The sequence below is a fragment of the Salmo salar genome, chromosome 09 (genome assembly GCF_965601325.2).
Source record: "Salmo salar chromosome 09, fSalSal1, whole genome shotgun sequence".
Lineage (NCBI taxonomy): Eukaryota > Metazoa > Chordata > Actinopteri > Salmoniformes > Salmonidae > Salmo > Salmo salar.
The window spans coordinates 58,898,437-58,925,933 of NC_138299.1; positions in this window are offsets into that span (position 1 = coordinate 58,898,437).

The following is a 27,497-nucleotide window of genomic DNA, read 5'->3' on the forward strand; positions in this document are numbered from 1 at the left end:
ACCACCACCACCAGGTTACCCAAACCAGCTCAGACCATCACCACCACCACCAGGTTACCCTGACCAGCTCAGACCACCACCACCACCAGGTTACCCTGACCAGCCCAGACCACAACCAGGTTACCCTGACCAGCCCAGACCACAACCAGGTTACCCTGACCAGCCCAGACCACCACCAGGTTACCATGACCAGCCCAGACCACCACCAGGTTACCCTGACCAGCCCAGACCACCACCACCAGGTTACCGTGACCAGCCCAGACCACCACCACCACCACCACCACCACCAGGTTACCCTGACCAGCCCAGACCACCACCACCAGGTTACCCTGACCAGCCCAGACCACCACCACCAGGTTACCCTGACCAGCTCAGACCACCACCACCACCAGGTTACCCTGACCAGCCCAGACCACCACCAGGTTACCCTGACCAGCCCAGACCACCACCACCAGGTTACCCTGACCAGCTCAGACCACCACCACCACCAGGTTTCCCTGACCAGCCCAGACCACCCCCACCACCACCACCAGGTTAACCTGACTAGCTCAGACCACCACCACCACCAGGTTACCCTGACCAGCCCAGACCACCACCACCACCACCAGGTTACCCTGACCAGCCCAGACCACCACCAGGTTACCCTGACCAGCCCAGACCCCCACCATCACCACCAGGTTACCCTGACCAGCCCATACCACCACCACCAGGTTACCCTGACCAGCTCAGACCACCACCACCACCACCAGGTTACCCTGACCAGCCCAGAACACCCCCACCACCACCAGGTTACCGTGACCAGCCCAGACCACCACCACCACCACCAGGTTACCCTGACCAGCCCAGACCACCACCACCAGGTTACCCTGACCAGCCCAGACCACCACCACCACCAAGTTACACTGACCAGCCCAGACCACCACCACCACCAAGTTACACTGACCAGCCCAGACCAGCACCACCAGGTTACCCTGACCAGCCCAGACCACCACCACCAGGTTACCCTGACCAGCCCAGACCACCACCACCAGGTTACCCTGACCAGTTCAGACCACCACCACCACCACCAGGTTACCCTGACCAGCTCAGACCACCACCAGGTTACCCTGACCAGCCCAGACCACCACCACCACCACCAGGTTACCCTGACCAGCCCAGACCACCACCACCACCAGGTTACCCTGGCCAGCCCAGACCACCACCACCACCACCACCAGGTTACCCTGACCAGCCTTGACCAGCCCAGACCACCACCACCACCACCAGGTTACCCTGGCCAGCCCAGACCACCACCACCACCACCTGGTTACAGTGACCAGCCCAGACCACCACCACCACCACCAGGTTACCCTGACCAGCCCAGACCACCACCACCAGGTTACCCTGACCAGCCCAGACCACCACCACCAGGTTAGCCTGACCAGCCCAGACCACCACCACCAGGTTACCCTGACCAGCTCAGACCACCACCAGGTTACCCTGACCAGCCCAGACCACCACCAGGTTACCCTGACCAGCTCAGACCACCACCACCACCAGGTTACCCTGACCAGCCCAGACCACCACCACCACCACCACCAGGTTACCCTGACCAGCTCAGACCACCACCACCACCAGGTTTCCCTGACCAGCCCAGACCACCCCCACCACCACCACCAGGTTAACCTGACCAGCTCAGACCACCACCACCACCAGGTTACCCTGACCAGCCCAGACCACCACCACCACCACCAGGTTACCCTGACCAACCCAGACCACCACCAGATTACCCTGACCAGCCCAGACCCCCACCACCACCACCAGGTTACCCTGACCAGCCCAGACCACCACCACCACCAGGTTACCCTGACCAGCTCAGACCACGACCACCATCAGGTTACCCTGACCAGCCCAGAACACCCCCAACACCACCACCAGGTTACCCTGACCAGCCCAGACCACCAACAGGTTACCCTGTCCAGCCCAGACCACCACCACCACCAGTTTACCCTGACCAGCCCAGACCACCACCAGGTTACCCTGACCAGCCCAGACCACCCCTACCACCACCAGGTTACCCTGACCAGCCCAGACCACCATCACCACCAGGTTACCCTGACAATCCCAAACCACCACCACCACCAGGTTACCCTGACCTGCCCAGACCACCACCAGGTTACCCTGACCAGCCCAGACCACAACCAGGTTACCCTGACCAGCCCAGACCACCACCACCAGGTTACCCTGACCAGCCCTGACCACCACCACCAGGTTACCCTGACCAGCTCAGACCACCACCACCACCAGGTTACCCTGACCAGCCCAGACCATCACCACCAGGTTACCCTGACCAGCCCAGACCACCACCACCACCACCAGGTTACCCTGACCAGCTCAGACCACCACCACCACCAGGTTACCCTGACCAGCTCAGACCACCACCACCACCAGGTTACCCTGACCAGCCCAGAACACCCCCACCACAACCACCAGGTTACCCTGACCAGCCCAGACCACCAACAGGTTACCCTGACCAGCCCAGACCACCAGCACCACCACCACCAGTTTACCCTGACCAGCCCAGACCACCACCAGGTTACCCTGACCAGCCCAGACCACCCCTACCACCACCAGGTTACCCTGACCAGCCCAGACCACCACCACCACCAAGTTACACTGACCAGCCCAGACCAGCACCACCAGGTTACCCTGACCAGCCCAGACCACCACCACCAGGTTACCCTGACCAGCCCAGACCACCACCACCAGGTTACCCTGACCAGTTCAGACCACCACCACCACCACCAGGTTACCCTGACCAGCTCAGACCACCACCAGGTTACCCTGACCAGCCCAGACCACCACCACCACCACCAGGTTACCCTGACCAGCCCAGACCACCACCACCACCAGGTTACCCTGGCCAGCCCAGACCACCACCACCACCAGGTTACCCTGGCCAGCCCTGACCAGCCCAGACCACCACCACCACCACCAGGTTACCCTGGCCAGCCCAGACCACCACCACCACCACCTGGTTACAGTGACCAGCCCAGACCACCACCACCACCACCAGGTTACCCTGACCAGCCCAGACCCCCACCACCACCACCAGGTTACCCTGACCAGCCCAGACCACCACCACCACCACCAGGTTACCCAAACCAGCTCAGACCATCACCACCACCACCAGGTTACCCTGACCAGCTCAGACCACCACCACCACCAGGTTACCCTGACCAGCCCAGACCACAACCAGGTTACCCTGACCAGCCCAGACCACAACCAGGTTACCCTGACCAGCCCAGACCACCACCAGGTTACCATGACCAGCCCAGACCACCACCAGGTTACCCTGACCAGCCCAGACCACCACCACCAGGTTACCGTGACCAGCCCAGACCACCACCACCACCACCACCACCACCAGGTTACCCTGACCAGCCCAGACCACCACCACCAGGTTACCCTGACCAGCCCAGACCACCACCACCAGGTTACCCTGACCAGCTCAGACCACCACCACCACCAGGTTACCCTGACCAGCCCAGACCACCACCAGGTTACCCTGACCAGCCCAGACCACCACCACCACCAGGTTTCCCTGACCAGCCCAGACCACCCCCACCACCACCACCAGGTTAACCTGACTAGCTCAGACCACCACCACCACCAGGTTACCCTGACCAGCCCAGACCACCACCACCACCACCAGGTTACCCTGACCAGCCCAGACCACCACCAGGTTACCCTGACCAGCCCAGACCCCCACCATCACCACCAGGTTACCCTGACCAGCCCATACCACCACCACCAGGTTACCCTGACCAGCTCAGACCACCACCACCACCACCAGGTTACCCTGACCAGCCCAGAACACCCCCACCACCACCAGGTTACCGTGACCAGCCCAGACCACGTCCACCACCACCAGGTTACCCTGACCAGCCCAGACCACCACCACCAGGTTACCCTGACCAGCCCAGACCACCACCACCACCAAGTTACACTGACCAGCCCAGACCACCACCACCACCAAGTTACACTGACCAGCCCAGACCAGCACCACCAGGTTACCCTGACCAGCCCAGACCACCACCACCAGGTTACCCTGACCAGCCCAGACCACCACCACCAGGTTACCCTGACCAGTTCAGACCACCACCACCACCACCAGGTTACCCTGACCAGCTCAGACCACCACCAGGTTACCCTGACCAGCCCAGACCACCACCACCACCACCAGGTTACCCTGACCAGCCCAGACCACCACCACCACCAGGTTACCCTGGCCAGCCCAGACCACCACCACCACCACCACCAGGTTACCCTGACCAGCCTTGACCAGCCCAGACCACCACCACCACCACCAGGTTACCCTGGCCAGCCCAGACCACCACCACCACCACCTGGTTACAGTGACCAGCCCAGACCACCACCACCACCACCAGGTTACCCTGACCAGCCCAGACCACCACCACCAGGTTACCCTGACCAGCTCAGACCACCACCACCACCACCAGGTTACCCAAACCAGCTCAGACCATCACCACCACCACCAGGTTACCCTGACCAGCTCAGACCACCACCACCACCAGGTTACCCTGACCAGCCCAGACCACAACCAGGTTACCCTGACCAGCCCAGACCACAACCAGGTTACCCTGACCAGCCCAGACCACCACCAGGTTACCATGACCAGCCCAGACCACCACCAGGTTACCCTGACCAGCCCAGACCACCACCACCAGGTTACCGTGACCAGCCCAGCCACCACCCCACCACCACCACCACCAGGTTACCCTGACCAGCCCAGACCACCACCACCAGGTTACCCTGACCAGCCCAGACCACCACCACCAGGTTACCCTGACCAGCTCAGACCACCACCACCACCAGGTTACCCTGACCAGCCCAGACCACCACCAGGTTACCCTGACCAGCCCAGACCACCACCACCACCAGGTTTCCCTGACCAGCCCAGACCACCCCCACCACCACCACCAGGTTAACCTGACCAGCTCAGACCACCACCACCACCAGGTTACCCTGACCAGCCCAGACCACCACCACCACCACCAGGTTACCCTGACCAGCCCAGACCACCACCAGGTTACCCTGACCAGCCCAGACCCCCACCACCACCACCAGGTTACCCTGACCAGCCCAGACCACCACCACCACCAGGTTACCCTGACCAGCTCAGACCACCACCACCACCACCAGGTTACCCTGACCAGCCCAGAACACCCACCACCACCAGGTTACCCTGACCAGCTCAGACCACTCACCACCACCAGGTTACCCTGACCAGCCCAGACCACCACCACCAGGTTACCCTGACCAGCCCAGACCACCACCACCAGGTTACCCTGACCAGCTCAGACCACCACCACCACCAGGTTTCCCTGACCAGCCCAGACCACCCCCACCACCACCACCAGGTTACCCTGACCAGCCCAGACCACCACCACCACCACCAGGTTACCCTGACCAGCCCAGACCACCACCAGGTTACCCTGACCAGCCCAGACCCCCACCATCACCACCAGGTTACCCTGACCAGCCCATACCACCACCACCAGGTTACCCTGACCAGCTCAGACCACCACCACCACCACCAGGTTACCCTGACCAGCCCAGAACACCCCCACCACCACCAGGTTACCGTGACCAGCCCAGACCACCACCACCACCACCAGGTTACCCTGACCAGCCCAGACCACCACCAGATTACCCTGACCAGCCCAGACCCCCACCACCACCACCAGGTTACCCTGACCAGCCCAGACCACCACCACCACCAGGTTACCCTGACCAGCTCAGACCACGACCACCACCAGGTTACCCTGACCAGCCCAGAACACCCCCAACACCACCACCAGGTTACCCTGACCAGCCCAGACCACCAACAGGTTACCCTGTCCAGCCCAGACCACCACCACCACCAGTTTACCCTGACCAGCCCAGACCACCACCAGGTTACCCTGACCAGCCCAGACCACCCCTACCACCACCAGGTTACCCTGACCAGCCCAGACCACCATCACCACCAGGTTACCCTGACAATCCCAAACCACCACCACCACCAGGTTACCCTGACCTGCCCAGACCACCACCAGGTTACCCTGACCAGCCCAGACCACAACCAGGTTACCCTGACCAGCCCAGACCACCACCACCAGGTTACCCTGACCAGCCCTGACCACCACCACCAGGTTACCCTGACCAGCTCAGACCACCACCACCACCAGGTTACCCTGACCAGCCCAGACCATCACCACCAGGTTACCCTGACCAGCCCAGACCACCACCACCACCACCAGGTTACCCTGACCAGCTCAGACCACCACCACCACCAGGTTACCCTGACCAGCTCAGACCACCACCACCACCAGGTTACCCTGACCAGCCCAGAACACCCCCACCACAACCACCAGGTTACCCTGACCAGCCCAGACCACCAACAGGTTACCCTGACCAGCCCAGACCACCAGCACCACCACCACCAGTTTACCCTGACCAGCCCAGACCACCACCAGGTTACCCTGACCAGCCCAGACCACCCCTACCACCACCAGGTTACCCTGACCAGCCCAGACCACCACCACCACCAAGTTACACTGACCAGCCCAGACCAGCACCACCAGGTTACCCTGACCAGCCCAGACCACCACCACCAGGTTACCCTGACCAGCCCAGACCACCACCACCAGGTTACCCTGACCAGTTCAGACCACCACCACCACCACCAGGTTACCCTGACCAGCTCAGACCACCACCAGGTTACCCTGACCAGCCCAGACCACCACCACCACCACCAGGTTACCCTGACCAGCCCAGACCACCACCACCACCAGGTTACCCTGGCCAGCCCAGACCACCACCACCACCACCACCAGGTTACCCTGGCCAGCCCTGACCAGCCCAGACCACCACCACCACCACCAGGTTACCCTGGCCAGCCCAGACCACCACCACCACCACCTGGTTACAGTGACCAGCCCAGACCACCACCACCACCACCAGGTTACCCTGACCAGCCCAGACCACCACCACCAGGTTACCCTGACCAGCCCAGACCACCACCACCAGGTTAGCCTGACCAGCCCAGACCACCACCACCAGGTTACCCTGACCAGCTCAGACCACCACCAGGTTACCCTGACCAGCTCAGACCACCACCAGGTTACCCTGACCAGCTCAGACCACCACCACCACCAGGTTACCCTGACCAGCCCAGACCACCACCACCACCACCAGGTTACCCTGACCAACCCAGACCACCACCAGATTACCCTGACCAGCCCAGACCACCACCACCACCACCACCAGGTTACCCTGACCAGCTCAGACCACCACCACCACCAGGTTTCCCTGACCAGCCCAGACCACCCCCACCACTGCCACCAGGTTAACCTGACCAGCTCAGACCACCACCACCACCAGGTTACCCTGACCAGCCAAGACCACCACCACCACCACCAGGTTACCCTGACCAACCCAGACCACCACCAGATTACCCTGACCAGCCCAGACCCCCACCACCACCACCAGGTTACCCTGACCAGCCCAGACCACCACCACCACCACCAGGTTACCCTGACCAGCTCAGACCACGACCACCACCAGGTTACCCTGACCAGCCCAGAACACCCCCAGCACCACCACCAGGTTACCCTGTCCAGCCCAGACCACCACCACCACCACCACCAGTTTACCCTGACCAGCCCAGACCACCACCAGGTTACCCTGACCAGCCCAGACCACCCCTATCACCACCAGGTTACCCTGACCAGCCCATACCACCATCACCACCAGGTTACCCTGACAATCCCAAACCACCACCACCACCAGGTTACCCTGACCTGCCCAGACCACCACCAGGTTACCCTGACCAGCCCAGACCACAACCAGGTTACCCTGACCAGCCCAGACCACCACCACCAGGTTACCCTGACCAGCCCAGACCACCACCACCAGGTTACCCTGACCAGCTCAGACCACCACCAGGTTACCCTGACCAGCTCAGACCACCACCAGGTTACCCTGACCAGCTCAGACCACCACCACCACCAGGTTACCCTGACCAGCCCAGACCATCACCACCAGGTTACCCTGACCAGCTCAGACCACCACCGCCAGGTTACCCTGACCAGCCCAGACCACCACCAGGTTACCCTGACCAGCTCAGACCACCACCACCACCAGGTTTCCCTGACCAGCCCAGACCACCCCCACCACCACCACCAGGTTAACCTGACCAGCTCAGACCACCACCACCACCAGGTTACCCTGACCAGCCCAGACCACCACTACCACCACCAGGTTACCCTGACCAGCCCAGACCACCACCAGGTTACCCTGACCAGCCCAGACCCCCACCATCAACCCCAGGTTACCCTGACCAGCTCAGACCACCACCACCACTAGGTTACCCTGACAATGCCAAACCACCACCACCACCAGGTTACCCTGACCTGCCCAGACCACCACCAGGTTACCCTGACCAGCCCAGACCACAACCAGGTTACCCTGACCAGCCCAGACCACCACCAGGTTACCCTGACCAGCCCAGACCACCACCAGGTTACCCTGACCAGCCCAGACCACCACCACCAGGTTACCGTGACCAGCCCAGACCACCACCACCACCACCACCACCACCAGGTTACCCTGACCAGCCCAGACCACCACCACCAGGTTACCCTGACCAGCCCAGACCACCACCACCAGGTTACCCTGACCAGCTCAGACCACCACCACCACCAGGTTACCCTGACCAGCCCAGAACCACCACCAGGTTACCCTGACCAGCCCAGACCACCACCACCAGGTTACCCTGACCAGCTCAGACCACCACCACCACCAGGTTTCCCTGACCAGCCCAGACCACCCCCACCACCACCACCAGGTTACCCTGACCAGCCCAGACCACCACCACCACCACCAGGTTACCCTGACCAGCCCAGACCACCACCAGGTTACCCTGACCAGCCCAGACCCCCACCATCACCACCAGGTTACCCTGACCAGCCCATACCACCACCACCAGGTTACCCTGACCAGCTCAGACCACCACCACCACCACCAGGTTACCCTGACCAGCCCAGAACACCCCCACCACCACCAGGTTACCATGACCAGCCCAGACCACCACCACCACCACCAGGTTACCCTGACCAGCCCAGACCACCACGTTACCCTGACCAGCCCAGACCACCACCACCAGGTTACCCTGACCAGCTCAGACCACCACCACCACCAGGTTACCCTGACCAGCCCAGACCACCACCAGGTTACCCTGACCAGCCCAGACCACCACCACCAGGTAACCCTGACCAGCTCAGACCACCACCACCACCACCAGGTTTCCCTGACCAGCCCAGACCACCCCCACCACCACCACCAGGTTAACCTGACTAGCTCAGACCACCACCACCACCAGGTTACCCTGACCAGCCCAGACCACCACCACCACCACCAGGTTACCCTGACCAGCCCAGACCACCACCAGGTTACCCTGACCAGCCCAGACCCCCACCATCACCACCAGGTTACCCTGACCAGCCCATACCACCACCACCACCACCAGGTTACCCTGACCAGCTCAGACCACCACCACCACCACCAGGTTACCCTGACCAGCCCAGAACACCCCCACCACCACCAGGTTACCGTGACCAGCCCAGACCACCACCACCACCACCAGGTTACCCTGACCAGCCCATACCACCACCACCAGGTTACCCTGACCAGCCCAGACCACCACCACCAGGTTACCCTGACCAGCTCAGACCACTACCACCACCAGGTTACCCTGACCAGCCCAGACCACCACCAGGTTACCCTGACCAGCCCAGACCACCACCACCAGGTTACCCTGACCAGCTCAGACCACCACCACTACCAGGTTTCCCTGACCAGCCCAGACCACCCCCACCACCACCACCAGGTTAACCTGACTAGCTCAGACCACCACCACCACCAGGTTACCCTGACCAGCCCAGACCACCACCACCACCACCAGGTTACCCTGACCAGCCCAGACCACCACCAGGTTACCCTGACCAGCCCAGACCCCCACCATCACCACCAGGTTACCCTGACCAGCCCATACCACCACCACCACCACCAGGTTACCCTGACCAGCTCAGACCACCACCACCACCACCAGGTTACCCTGACCAGCCCAGAACACCCCCACCACCAGGTTACCCTGACCAGCTCAGACCACCACCACCACCAGGTTACCCTGACAATTTCAAACCACCACCACCACCAGGTTACCCTGACCAGCCCAGACCACCACCAGGTTACCCTGACCAGCCCAGACCACCACCAGGTTACCCTGACCAGCCCAGACCACCACCACCAGGTTACCCTGACCAGCCCAGACCACCACCACCAGGTTACCCTGACCAGCCCAGACCACCACCACCACCACCAGGTTACTGTGACCAGCCCAGACCACCACCACCACCAGGTTACCCTGACCAGCCCAGACCACCACCACCAGGTTACCCTGACCAGCCCAGACCACCACCACCAGGTTACCCTGACCAGCTCAGACCACCACCACCTCCAGGTTACCCTGACCAGCCCAGACCACCATCAGGTTACCCTGACCAGCTCAGACCACCACCACCACCAGGTTACCCTGACCAGCCCAGACCATCACCACCACCAGGTTACCCTGACCAGCCCAGACCATCACCACCAGGTTACCCTGACCAGCCCAGACCACCACCACCACCACCACCAGGTTACCCTGACCAGACCAGACCACCACCACCACCACCACCAGGTTACCCTGACCAGCTCAGACCACCACCACCACCAGGTTTCCCTGACCAGCCCAGACCACCCCCACCACCAGGTTAACCTGACCAGCTCAGACCACCACCACCACCAGGTTACCCTGACCAGCCCAGACCACCACCACCACCACCAGGTTACCCTGACCAGCCCAGACCGCCACCAGGTTACCCTGACCAGCCCAGACCCCCACCACCACCACCAGGTTACCCTGACCAGCCCAGACCACCACCACCACACCCAGGTTACCCTAATCAGCTCAGACCACCACCACCACCACCAGCTTACCCTGACCAGCCCAGACCACCACCACCAGGTTACCCTGACCAGCTCAGACCACCACCACCACCAGGTTACCCTGACCAGCCCAGACCACCACCAGGTTACCCTGACCAGCCCAGACCACCACCACCAGGTTACCCTGACCAGCTCAGACCACCACCACCACCAGGTTTCCCTGACCAGCCCAGACCACCCCCACCACCACCACCAGGTTACCCTGACCAGCCCAGACCACCACCACCACCACCAGGTTACCCTGACCAGCCCAGACCACCACCAGGTTACCCTGACCAGCCCAGACCCCCACCATCACCACCAGGTTACCCTGACCAGCCCATACCACCACCACCAGGTTACCCTGACCAGCTCAGACCACCACCACCACCACCAGGTTACCCTGACCAGCCCAGAACACCCCCACCACCACCAGGTTACCGTGACCAGCCCAGACCACCACCACCACCACCAGGTTACCCTGACCAGCCCAGACCACCACGTTACCCTGACCAGCCCAGACCACCACCACCAGGTTACCCTGACCAGCTCAGACCACCACCACCACCAGGTTACCCTGACCAGCCCAGACCACCACCAGGTTACCCTGACCAGCCCAGACCACCACCACCAGGTTACCCTGACCAGCTCAGACCATCACCACCACCACCAGGTTTCCCTGACCAGCACAGACCACCCCCACCACCACCACCAGGTTAACCTGACTAGCTCAGACCACCACCACCACCAGGTTACCCTGACCAGCCCAGACCACCACCACCACCACCAGGTTACCCTGACCAGCCCAGACCACCACCAGGTTACCCTGACCAGCCCAGACCCCCACCACCACCACCAGGTTACCCTGACCAGCCCAGACCACCACCACCACCACCAGGTTACCCTGACCAGCCCAGACCCCCACCATCACCACCAGGTTACCCTGACCAGCCCATACCACCACCACCACCACCAGGTTACCCTGACCAGCTCAGACCACCACCACCACCACCAGGTTACCCTGACCAGCCCAGAACACCCCCACCACCACCAGGTTACCGTGACCAGCCCAGACCACCACCACCACCACCAGGTTACCCTGACCAGCCCATACCACCACCACCAGGTTACCCTGACCAGCCCAGACCACCACCACCAGGTTACCCTGACCAGCTCAGACCACTACCACCACCAGGTTACCCTGACCAGCCCAGACCACCACCAGGTTACCCTGACCAGCCCAGACCACCACCACCAGGTTACCCTGACCAGCTCAGACCACCAGCACTACCAGGTTTCCCTGACCAGCCCAGACCACCCCCACCACCACCACCAGGTTAACCTGACTAGCTCAGACCACCACCACCACCAGGTTACCCTGACCAGCCCAGACCACCACCACCACCACCAGGTTACCCTGACCAGCCCAGACCACCACCAGGTTACCCTGACCAGCCCAGACCCCCACCACCACCACCAGGTTACCCTGACCAGCCCAGACCACCACCAGGTTACCCTGACCAGCCCAGACCCCCACCATCACCACCAGGTTACCCTGACCAGCCCATACCACCACCACCACCACCAGGTTACCCTGACCAGCTCAGACCACCACCACCACCACCAGGTTACCCTGACCAGCCCAGAACACCCCCACCACCAGGTTACCCTGACCAGCTCAGACCACCACCACCACCAGGTTACCCTGACAATTTCAAACCACCACCACCACCAGGTTACCCTGACCAGCCCAGACCACCACCAGGTTACCCTGACCAGCCCAGACCACCACCAGGTTACCCTGACCAGCCCAGACCACCACCACCAGGTTACCCTGACCAGCCCAGACCACCACCACCAGGTTACCCTGACCAGCCCAGACCACCACCACCACCACCAGGTTACTGTGACCAGCCCAGACCACCACCACCACCAGGTTACCCTGACCAGCCCAGACCACCACCACCAGGTTACCCTGACCAGCCCAGACCACCACCACCAGGTTACCCTGACCAGCTCAGACCACCACCACCTCCAGGTTACCCTGACCAGCCCAGACCACCATCAGGTTACCCTGACCAGCTCAGACCACCACCACCACCAGGTTACCCTGACCAGCCCAGACCATCACCACCAGGTTACCCTGACCAGCCCAGACCACCACCACCACCACCACCAGGTTACCCTGACCAGACCAGACCACCACCACCACCACCACCAGGTTACCCTGACCAGCTCAGACCACCACCACCACCAGGTTTCCCTGACCAGCCCAGACCACCCCCACCACCAGGTTAACCTGACCAGCTCAGACCACCACCACCACCAGGTTACCCTGACCAGCCCAGACCACCACCACCACCACCAGGTTACCCTGACCAGCCCAGACCGCCACCAGGTTACCCTGACCAGCCCAGACCCCCACCACCACCACCAGGTTACCCTGACCAGCCCAGACCACCACCACCACACCCAGGTTACCCTAATCAGCTCAGACCACCACCACCACCACCAGGTTACCCTGACCAGCCCAGACCACCACCACCAGGTTACCCTGACCAGCTCAGACCACCACCACCACCAGGTTACCCTGACCAGCCCAGACCACCACCAGGTTACCCTGACCAGCCCAGACCACCACCACCAGGTTACCCTGACCAGCTCAGACCACCACCACCACCAGGTTTCCCTGACCAGCCCAGACCACCCCCACCACCACCACCAGGTTACCCTGACCAGCCCAGACCACCACCACCACCACCAGGTTACCCTGACCAGCCCAGACCACCACCAGGTTACCCTGACCAGCCCAGACCCCCACCATCACCACCAGGTTACCCTGACCAGCCCATACCACCACCACCAGGTTACCCTGACCAGCTCAGACCACCACCACCACCACCAGGTTACCCTGACCAGCCCAGAACACCCCCACCACCACCAGGTTACCGTGACCAGCCCAGACCACCACCACCACCACCAGGTTACCCTGACCAGCCCAGACCACCACGTTACCCTGACCAGCCCAGACCACCACCACCAGGTTACCCTGACCAGCTCAGACCACCACCACCACCAGGTTACCCTGACCAGCCCAGACCACCACCAGGTTACCCTGACCAGCCCAGACCACCACCACCAGGTTACCCTGACCAGCTCAGACCACCACCACCACCACCAGGTTTCCCTGACCAGCCCAGACCACCCCCACCACCACCACCAGGTTAACCTGACTAGCTCAGACCACCACCACCACCAGGTTACCCTGACCAGCCCAGAACACCACCACCACCACCAGGTTACCCTGACCAGCCCAGACCACCACCAGGTTACCCTGACCAGCCCAGACCCCCACCATCACCACCAGGTTACCCTGACCAGCCCATACCACCACCACCACCACCAGGTTACCCTGACCAGCTCAGACCACCACCACCACCACCAGGTTACCCTGACCAGCCCAGAACACCCCCACCACCACCAGGTTACCGTGACCAGCCCAGACCACCACCACCACCACCAGGTTACCCTGACCAGCCCATACCACCACCACCAGGTTACCCTGACCAGCCCAGACCACCACCACCAGGTTACCCTGACCAGCTCAGACCACTACCACCACCAGGTTACCCTGACCAGCCCAGACCACCACCAGGTTACCCTGACCAGCCCAGACCACCACCACCAGGTTACCCTGACCAGCTCAGACCACCACCACTACCAGGTTTCCCTGACCAGCCCAGACCACCCCCACCACCACCACCAGGTTAACCTGACTAGCTCAGACCACCACCACCACCAGGTTACCCTGACCAGCCCAGACCACCACCACCACCACCACCAGGTTACCCTGACCAGCCCAGACCACCACCAGGTTACCCTGACCAGCCCAGACCCCCACCATCACCACCAGGTTACCCTGACCAGCCCATACCACCACCACCACCACCAGGTTACCCTGACCAGCTCAGACCACCACCACCACCACCAGGTTACCCTGACCAGCCCAGAACACCCCCACCACCAGGTTACCCTGACCAGCTCAGACCACCACCACCACCAGGTTACCCTGACAATTTCAAACCACCACCACCACCAGGTTACCCTGACCAGCCCAGACCACCACCAGGTTACCCTGACCAGCCCAGACCACCACCACCAGGTTACCCTGACCAGCCCAGACCACCACCACCAGGTTACCCTGACCAGCCCAGACCACCACCACCACCACCAGGTTACTGTGACCAGCCCAGACCACCACCACCACCAGGTTACCCTGACCAGCCCAGACCACCACCACCAGGTTACCCTGACCAGCCCAGACCACCACCACCAGGTTACCCTGACCAGCTCAGACCACCACCACCTCCAGGTTACCCTGACCAGCCCAGACCACCACCAGGTTACCCTGACCAGCCCAGACCACCACCAGGTTACCCTGACCAGCCCAGACCACCACCACCAGGTTACCCTGACCAGCCCAGACCACCACCACCAGGTTACCCTGACCAGCCCAGACCACCACCACCACCACCAGGTTACTGTGACCAGCCCAGACCACCACCACCACCAGGTTACCCTGACCAGCCCAGACCACCACCACCAGGTTACCCTGACCAGCCCAGACCACCACCACCAGGTTACCCTGACCAGCTCAGACCACCACCACCTCCAGGTTACCCTGACCAGCCCAGACCACCATCAGGTTACCCTGACCAGCTCAGACCACCACCACCACCAGGTTACCCTGACCAGCCCAGACCATCACCACCAGGTTACCCTGACCAGCCCAGACCACCACCACCACCACCACCAGGTTACCCTGACCAGACCAGACCACCACCACCACCACCACCAGGTTACCCTGACCAGCTCAGACCACCACCACCACCACGGTTTCCCTGACCAGCCCAGACCACCCCCACCACCAGGTTAACCTGACCAGCTCAGACCACCACCACCACCAGGTTACCCTGACCAGCCCAGACCACCACCACCACCACCAGGTTACCCTGACCAGCCCAGACCGCCACCAGGTTACCCTGACCAGCCCAGACCCCCACCACCACCACCAGGTTACCCTGACCAGCCCAGACCACCACCACCACACCCAGGTTACCCTAATCAGCTCAGACCACCACCACCACCACCAGGTTACCCTGACCAGCCCAGACCACCACCACCAGGTTACCCTGACCAGCTCAGACCACCACCACCATCAGGTTACCCTGACCAGCCCAGACCACCACCAGGTTACCCTGACCAGCCCAGACCACCACCACCAGGTTACCCTGACCAGCTCAGACCACCACCACCACCAGGTTTCCCTGACCAGCCCAGACCACCCCCACCACCACCACCAGGTTACCCTGACCAGCCCAGACCACCACCACCACCACCAGGTTACCCTGACCAGCCCAGACCACCACCAGGTTACCCTGACCAGCCCAGACCCCCACCATCACCACCAGGTTACCCTGACCTGCCCATACCACCACCACCAGGTTACCCTGACCAGCTCAGACCACCACCACCACCACCAGGTTACCCTGACCAGCCCAGAACACCCCCACCACCACCAGGTTACCGTGACCAGCCCAGACCACCACCACCACCACCAGGTTACCCTGACCAGCCCAGACCACCACGTTACCCTGACCAGCCCAGACCACCACCACCAGGTTACCCTGACCAGCTCAGACCACCACCACCACCAGGTTACCCTGACCAGCCCAGACCACCACCAGGTTACCCTGACCAGCCCAGACCACCACCACCAGGTTACCCTGACCAGCTCAGACCACCACCACCACCACCAGGTTTCCCTGACCAGCCCAGACCACCCCCACCACCAGGTTAACCTGACTAGCTCAGACCACCACCACCACCAGGTTACCCTGACCAGCCCAGACCACCACCACCACCACCAGGTTACCCTGACCAGCCCAGACCACCACCAGGTTACCCTGACCAGCCCAGACCCCCACCATCACCACCAGGTTACCCTGACCAGCCCATACCACCACCACCACCACCAGGTTACCCTGACCAGCTCAGACCACCACCACCACCACCAGGTTACCCTGACCAGCCCAGAACACCCCCACCACCACCAGGTTACCGTGACCAGCCCAGACCACCACCACCACCACCAGGTTACCCTGACCAGCCCATACCACCACCACCAGGTTACCCTGACCAGCCCAGACCACCACCACCAGGTTACCCTGACCAGCTCAGACCACTACCACCACCAGGTTACCCTGACCAGCCCAGACCACCACCAGGTTACCCTGACCAGCCCAGACCACCACCACCAGGTTACCCTGACCAGCTCAGACCACCACCACTACCAGGTTTCCCTGACCAGCCCAGACCACCCCCCACCACCACCACCAGGTTAACCTGACTAGCTCAGACCACCACCACCACCAGGTTACCCTGACCAGCCCAGACCACCACCACCACCACCAGGTTACCCTGACCAGCCCAGACCACCACCAGGTTACCCTGACCAGCCCAGACCCCACCATCACCACCAGGTTACCCTGACCAGCCCATACCACCACCACCACCACCAGGTTACCCTGACCAGCTCAGACCACCACCACCACCACCAGGTTACCCTGACCAGCCCAGAACACCCCCACCACCAGGTTACCCTGACCAGCTCAGACCACCACCACCACCAGGTTACCCTGACAATTTCAAACCACCACCACCACCAGGTTACCCTGACCAGCCCAGACCACCACCAGGTTACCCTGACCAGCCCAGACCACCACCAGGTTACCCTGACCAGCCCAGACCACCACCACCAGGTTACCCTGACCAGCCCAGACCACCACCACCAGGTTACCCTGACCAGCCCAGACCACCACCACCACCACCAGGTTACTGTGACCAGCCCAGACCACCACCACCACCAGGTTACCCTGACCAGCCCAGACCACCACCACCAGGTTACCCTGACCAGCCCAGACCACCACCACCAGGTTACCCTGACCAGCTCAGACCACCACCACCTCCAGGTTACCCTGACCAGCCCAGACCACCATCAGGTTACCCTGACCAGCTCAGACCACCACCACCACCAGGTTACCCTGACCAGCCCAGACCATCACCACCAGGTTACCCTGACCAGCCCAGACCACCACCACCACCACCACCAGGTTACCCTGACCAGACCAGACCACCACCACCACCACCACCAGGTTACCCTGACCAGCTCAGACCACCACCACCACCAGGTTTCCCTGACCAGCCCAGACCACCCCCACCACCAGGTTAACCTGACCAGCTCAGACCACCACCACCACCAGGTTACCCTGACCAGCCCAGACCACCACCACCACCACCAGGTTACCCTGACCAGCCCAGACCGCCACCAGGTTACCCTGACCAGCCCAGACCCCCACCACCACCACCAGGTTACCCTGACCAGCCCAGACCACCACCACCACACCCAGGTTACCCTAATCAGCTCAGACCACCACCACCACCACCAGGTTACCCTGACCAGCCCAGAACACCCCCACCACCACCACCAGGTTACCCTGACCAGCTCAGACCACCACCACCACCAGGTTACCCTGACAATCCCAATCCACCACCACCACCAGGTTACCCTGACCTGCCCAGACCACCACCAGGTTACCCTGACCAGCCCAGACCACAACCAGGTTACCCTGACCAGCCCAGACCACCACCACCAGGTTACCCTGACCAGCCCAGACCCCCACCACCACCACCAGGTTACCCTGACCAGCCCAGACCACCACAACCACCACCAGGTTACCCTGACCAGCTCAGACCACCACCACCACCAGGTTACCCTGACCAGCCCAGAACACCCCCACCACCACCACCAGGTTACCCTGACCAGCCCAGACCACCAACAGGTTACCCTGACCAGCCCAGACCACCACCACCACCACCACCAGTTTACCCTGACCACCCCAGACCACCACCAGGTTACCCTGACCAGCCCAGACCACCCCTACCACCACCAGGTTACCCTGACCAGCCCAGACCACCACCACCACCAGGTTACCCTGACAATCCCAAACCACCACCACCACCAGGTTACCCTGACCTGCCCAGACCACCACCAGGTTACCCTGACCAGCCCAGACCACAACCAGGTTACCCTGACCAGCCCAGACCACCACCACCAGGTTACCCTGACCAGCCCAGACCACCACCACCAGGTTACCCTGACCAGCTCAGACCACCACCAGGTTACCCTGACCAGCTCAGACCACCACCAGGTTACCCTGACCAGCTCAGACCACCACCACCAGGTTACCCTGACCAGCCCAGACCATCACCACCAGGTTACCCTGACCAGCCCAGACCACCACCAGGTTACCCTGACCAGCTCAGACCACCACCACCACCAGGTTTCCCTGACCAGCCCAGACAACCCCCACCACCACCACGAGGTTAACCTGACCAGCTCAGACCACCACCACCACCAGGTTACCCTGACCAGCCCAGACCACCACCACCACCACCAGGTTACCCTGACCAGCCCAGACCACCACCAGGTTACCCTGACCAGCCCAGACCCCCACCACCACCACCAGGTTACCCTGACCAGCCCAGACCACCACCACCACCACCAGGTTACCCTGACCAGCCCAGAACACCCCCACCACCAGGTTACCCTGACCAGCTCAGACCACCACCACCACTAGGTTACCCTGACAATCCCAAACCACCACCACCACCAGGTTACCCTGACCTGCCCAGACCACCACCAGGTTACCCTGACCAGCCCAGACCACAACCAGGTTACCCTGACCAGCCCAGAACACAACCAGGTTACCCTGACCAGCCCAGACCACCACCAGGTTACCCTGACCAGCCCAGACCACCACCACCAGGTTACCCTGACCAGCCCAGAACACAACCAGGTTACCCTGACCAGCCCAGAACACAACCAGGTTACCCTGACCAGCCCAGACCACCACCAGGTTACCCTGACCAGCCCAGACCACCACCACCAGGTTACCCTGACCAGCCCAGACCACCACCACCAGGTTACCCTGACCAGCCCAGACCACCACCACCAGGTTACCGTGACCAGCCCAGACCACCACCACCAGGTTACCGTGACCAGCCCAGACCACCACCACCACCACCACCACCAGGTTACCCTGACCAGCCCAGACCACCACCACCAGGTTACCCTGACCAGCCCAGACCACCACCACCAGGTTACCCTGACCAGCTCAGACCACCACCACCACCAGGTTACCCTGACCGCCCCAGACCACCACCAGGTTACCCTGACCAGCCCAGACCACCACCACCAGGTTACCCTGACCAGCTCAGACCACCACCACCACCAGGTTTCCCTGACCAGCGCAGACCACCCCCACCACCAGGTTACCCTGACCAGCTCAGACCACCACCACCACCAGGTTACCCTGACAATTTCAAACCACCACCACCACCAGGTTACCCTGACCAGCCCAGACCACCACCAGGTTACCCTGACCAGCCCAGACCACCACCAGGTTACCCTGACCAGCACAGACCACCACCACCAGGTTACCCTGACCAGCCCAGACCACCACCACCACCACCAGGTTACCGTGACCAGCCCAGACCACCACCAACACCACCACCAGGTTACCCTGACCAGCCCAGACCACCACCACCAGGTTACCCTGACCAGCCCAGACCACCACCACCAGGTTACCCTGACCAGCCCAGACCACCACCACCAGGTTACCCTGACCAGCCCAGACCACCACCACCAGGTTACCCTGACCAGCTCAGACCACCACCACCACCAGGTTACCCTGACCAGCCCAGACCATCACCACCAGGTTACCCTGACCAGCCCAGACCACCACCACCACCACCACCAGGTTACCCTGACCAGACTAGACCAGATCACCACCACCACCAGGTTAACCTGACCAGCTCAGACCACCACCACCACCAGGTTACCCTGACCAGCCCAGACCACCACCACCACCACCAGGTTACCCTGACCAGCCCAGACCGCCACCAGGTTACCCTGACCAGCCCAGACCACCACCACCACCACCACCAGGTTACCCTGACCAGACTAGACCAGATCACCACCACCACCAGGTTAACCTGACCAGCTCAGACCACCACCACCACCAGGTTACCCTGACCAGCCCAGACCACCACCACCACCACCAGGTTACCCTGACCAGCCCAGACCGCCACCAGGTTACCCTGACCAGCCCAGACCCCCACCACCACCACCAGGTTACCCTGACCAGCCCAGACCACCACCACCACACCCAGGTTACCCTAATCAGCTCAGACCACCACCACCACCACCAGGTTACCCTGACCAGCCCAGAACACCCCCACCACCACCACCAGGTTACCCTGACCAGCTCAGACCACCACCACCACCAGGTTACCCTGACAATCCCAATCCACCACCACCACCAGGTTACCCTGACCAGCCCAGACCACCACCACCACCACCACCAGGTTACCCTGACCAGACCAGCCCAGACCACCACCACCACACCCAGGTTACCCTAATCAGCTCAGACCACCACCACCACCACCAGGTTACCCTGACCAGCCCAGAACACCCCCACCACCACCACCAGGTTACCCTAATCAGCTCAGCCACCACCACCACCACCAGGTTACCCTGACCAGCCCAGACCACCACCACCACCACCAGGTTACTCTGACCAGCTCAGACCACCACCACCACCACCAGGTTACCCTGACCAGCCCAGAACACCCCCACCACCAGGTTACCCTGACCAGCTCAGACCACCACCACCACTAGGTTACCCTGACAATCCCAAACCACCACCACCACCAGGTTACCCTGACCTGCCCAGACCACCACCAGGTTACCCTGACCAGCCCAGACCACAACCAGGTTACCCTGACCAGCCCAGAACACAACCAGGTTACCCTGACCAGCCCAGACCACCACCAGGTTACCCTGACCAGCCCAGACCACCACCACCAGGTTACCCTGACCAGCCCAGACCACCACCACCAGGTTACCGTGACCAGCCCAGACCACCACCACCAGGTTACCGTGACCAGCCCAGACCACCACCACCACCACCACCACCACCAGGTTACCCTGACCAGCCCAGACCACCACCACCAGGTTACCCTGACCAGCCCAGACCACCACCACCAGGTTACCCTGACCAGCTCAGACCACCACCACCACCAGGTTACCCTGACCAGCCCAGACCACCACCAGGTTACCCTGACCAGCCCAGACCACCACCACCAGGTTACCCTGACCAGCTCAGACCACCACCACCACCAGGTTTCCCTGACCAGCGCAGACCACCCCCACCACCAGGTTACCCTGACCAGCTCAGACCACCACCACCACCAGGTTACCCTGACAATTTCAAACCACCACCACCACCAGGTTACCCTGACCAGCCCAGACCACCACCAGGTTACCCTGACCAGCCCAGACCACCACCAGGTTACCCTGACCAGCACAGACAACCACCACCAGGTTACCCTGACCAGCCCAGACCACCACCACCACCACCAGGTTACCGTGACCAGCCCAGACCACCACCACCACCACCACCAGGTTACCCTGACCAGCCCAGACCACCACCACCAGGTTACCCTGACCAGCCCAGACCACCACCACCAGGTTACCCTGACCAGCCCAGACCACCACCACCAGGTTACCCTGACCAGCCCAGACCACCACCACCAGGTTACCCTGACCAGCTCAGACCACCACCACCACCAGGTTACCCTGACCAGCCCAGACCATCACCACCAGGTTACCCTGACCAGCCCAGACCACCACCACCACCACCACCAGGTTACCCTGACCAGACTAGACCAGATCACCACCACCACCAGGTTAACCTGACCAGCTCAGACCACCACCACCACCAGGTTTCCCTGACCAGCCCAGACCACCACCACCAGGTTACCCTGACCAACCCAGACCACCACCACCACCACCAGGTTACCCTGACCAGCCCAGACCACAACCACCACCAGGTTACCCTGGCCAGCTCAGACCACCACCACCACTAGGTTACCCTGACAATCCCAAACCACCACCACCACCAGGTTACCCTGACCTGCCCAGACCACCACCAGGTTACCCTGACCAGCCCAGACCACAACCAGGTTACCCTGACCAGCCCAGACCACAACCAAGTTACTCTGACCAGCCCAGACCACCACCAGGTTACCCTGACCAGCCCAGACCACCACCAGGTTACCCTGACCAGCCCAGACCACCACCACCACCACCAGGTTACCCTGACCAGCTCAGACCACCACCACCACCACCAGGTTACCCTGACCAGCCCAGAACACCCCCACCACCACCACCAGGTTACCCTGACCAGCTCAGACCATCACCACCACTAGGTTACCCTGACAATCCCAAACCACCACCACCACCAGGTTACCCTGACCTGCCCAGACCACCACCAGGTTACCCTGACCAGCCCAGACCACAACCAGGTTACCCTGACCAGCCCAGACCACCACCAGGTTACCCTGACCAGCCCAGACCACCACCAGGTTACCCTGACCAGCCCAGACCACCACCAGGTTACCCTGACCAGCCCAGACCACCACCACCAGGTTACCCTGACTAGCTCAGACCAACACCACCACCACCAGGTTACCGTGACCAGCCCAGACCACCACCACCACCACCACCACCACCACCACCACCACCACCAGGTTACCCTGACCAGCCCAGACCACCACCACCAGGTTACCCTGACCAGCCCAGACCACCACCACCAGGTTACCCTGACCAGCTCAGACCACCACCACCACCAGGTTACCCTGACCAGCCCAGACCACCCACACCACCACCACCAGGTTACCCTGACCAGCCCAGACCACCACCACCAGGTTACCCTGACCAGCTCAGACCACCACCACCACCAGGTTTCCCTGACCAGCGCAGACCACCCCCACCACCACCACCAGGTTAACCTGACTAGCTCAGACCACCACCACCACCAGGTTACCCTGACCAGCCCAGACCACCACCACCACCAGTTTACCCTGACCAGCCCAGACCACCACCAGGTTACCCTGACCAGCCCAGACCCCCACCATCACCACCAGGTTACCCTGACCAGCCCAGACCCCCACCATCACCACCAGGTTACCCTGACCAGCCCATACCACCACCACCACCAGGTTACCCTGACCAGCTCAGACCACCACCACCACCACCAGGTTACCCTGACCAGCCCAGAACACCCCCACCACCACCAGGTTACCGTGACCAGCCCAGACCACCACCACCACCACCAGGTTACCCTGACCAGCCCAGACCACCACCACCAGGTTACCCTGACCAGCCCAGACCACCACCACCAGGTTACCCTGACCAGCTCAGACCACCACCACCACCAGGTTACCCTGACCAGCCCAGACCACCACCAGGTTACCCTGACCAGCCCAGACCACCACCACCAGGTTACCCTGACCAGCCCAGACCACCACCACCAGGTTACCCTGACCAGCTCAGACCACCACCAGGTTACCCTGACCAGCTCAGACCACCACCACCACCAGGTTACCCTGACCAGCCCAGACCACCACCACCAGGTTACCCTGACCAGCTCAGACCACCACCACCACCAGGTTACCCTGACCAGCTCAGACCACCACCAGGTTACCCTGACCAGCTCAGACCACCACCACCACCAGGTTACCCTGACCAGCCCAGACCATCACCACCAGGTTACCCTGACCAGCCCAGACCACCACCAGGTTACCCTGACCAGCTCAGACCACCACCACCACCAGGTTTCCCTGACCAGCCCAGACCACCCCCACCACCACCACCAGGTTAACCTGACCAGCTCAGACCACCACCACCACCAGGTTACCATGACCAGCCCAGACCACCACTACCACCACCAGGTTACCCTGACCAGCCCAGACCACCACCAGGTTACCCTGACCAGCCCAGACCCCCACCACCACCACCAGGTTACCCTGACCAGCCCAGACCACCCCCACCACCACCAGGTTACCCAAACCAGCTCAGACCACCACCACCACCACCAGGTTACCCTGACCAGCCCAGAACACCCCCACCACCACCACCAGGTTACCCTGACCAGCTCAGACCACCACCACCACTAGGTTACCCTGACAATCCCAAACCACCACCACCACCAGGTTACCCTGACCTGCCCAGACCACCACCAGGTTACCCTGCCCAGCCCAGACCACAACCAGGTTACCCTGACCAGCCCAGACCACAACCAGGTTACCCTGACCAGCCCAGACCACCACCAGGTTACCCTGACCAGCCCAGACCACCACCAGGTTACCCTGACCAGCCCAGACCACCACCACCAGGTTACCCTGACCAGCCCAGACCACCACCACCAGGTTACCCTGACCAGCCCAGACCACCACCACCAGGTTACCCTGACCAGCTCAGACCACCACCACCACCAGGTTACCCTGACCAGCCCAGACCACCACCACCAGGTTACCGTGACCAGCCCAGACCACCACCACCACCAGGTTACCCTGACCAGCCCAGACCACCACCACCAGGTTACCCTGACCAGCCCAGACCACCACCACCAGGTTACCCTGACCAGCTCAGACCACCACCACCACCAGGTTACCCTGACCAGCCCAGACCACCACCAGGTTACCCTGACCAGCCCAGACCACCACCACCAGGTTACCCTGACCAGCTCAGACCACCACCACCACCAGGTTACCCTGACCAGCCCAGACCACCACCACCAGGTTACCGTGACCAGCCCAGACCACCACCACCACCACCACCACCACCAGGTTACCCTGACCAGCCCAGACCACCACCACCAGGTTACCCTGACCAGCCCAGACCACCACCACCAGGTTACCCTGACCAGCTCAGACCACCACCACCACCAGGTTACCCTGACCAGCCCAGACCACCACCAGGTTACCCTGACCAGCCCAGACCACCACCACCAGGTTACCCTGACCAGCTCAGACCACCACCACCCGGTTTCCCTGACCAGCCCAGACCACCCCCACCACCACCACCAGGTTAACCTGACTAGCTCAGACCACCACCACCACCAGGTTACCCTGACCAGCCCAGACCACCACCACCACCACCAGGTTACCCTGACCAGCCCAGACCACCACCAGGTTACCCTGACCAGCCCAGACCCCCACCATCACCACCAGGTTACCCTGACCAGCCCATACCACCACCACCACCAGGTTACCCTGACCAGCTCAGACCACCACCACAAACACCAGGTTACCCTGACCAGCCCAGAACACCCCCACCACCACCAGGTTACCGTGACCAGCCCAGACCACCACCACCACCACCAGGTTACCCTGACCAGCCCAGACCACCACCACCAGGTTACCCTGACCAGCCCAGACCACCACCACCAGGTTACCCTGACCAGCTCAGACCACCACCACCACCAGGTTACCCTGACCAGCCCAGACCACCACCAGGTTACCCTGACCAGCCCAGACCACCACCACCAGGTTACCCTGACCAGCTCAGACCACCACCACCACCAGGTTACCCTGACCAGCTCAGACCACCACCAGGTTACCCTGACCAGCTCAGACCACCACCACCACCAGGTTACCCTGACCAGCCCAGACCACCACCACCAGGTTACCCTGACCAGCTCAGACCACCACCACCACCAGGTTACCCTGACCAGCTCAGACCACCACCAGGTTACCCTGACCAGCTCAGACCACCACCACCACCAGGTTACCCTGACCAGCCCAGACCATCACCACCAGGTTACCCTGACCAGCCCAGACCACCACCAGGTTACCCTGACCAGCTCAGACCACCACCACCACCAGGTTTCCCTTACCAGCCCAGACCACCCCCACCACCACCACCAGGTTAACCTGACCAGCTCAGACCACCACCACCACCAGGTTACCATGACCAGCCCAGACCACCACTACCACCACCAGGTTACCCTGACCAGCCCAGACCACCACCAGGTTACCCTGACCAGCCCAGACCCCCACCACCACCACCAGGTTACCCTGACCAGCCCAGACCACCCCCACCACCACCAGGTTACCCAAACCAGCTCAGACCACCACCACCACCACCAGGTTACCCTGACCAGCCCAGAACACCCCCACCACCACCACCAGGTTACCCTGACCAGCTCAGACCACCACCACCACTAGGTTACCCTGACAATCCCAAACCACCACCACCACCAGGTTACCCTGACCTGCCCAGACCACCACCAGGTTACCCTGCCCAGCCCAGACCACAACCAGGTTACCCTGACCAGCCCAGACCACAACCAGGTTACCCTGACCAGCCCAGACCACCACCAGGTTACCCTGACCAGCCCAGACCACCACCAGGTTACCCTGACCAGCCCAGACCACCACCACCAGGTTACCCTGAC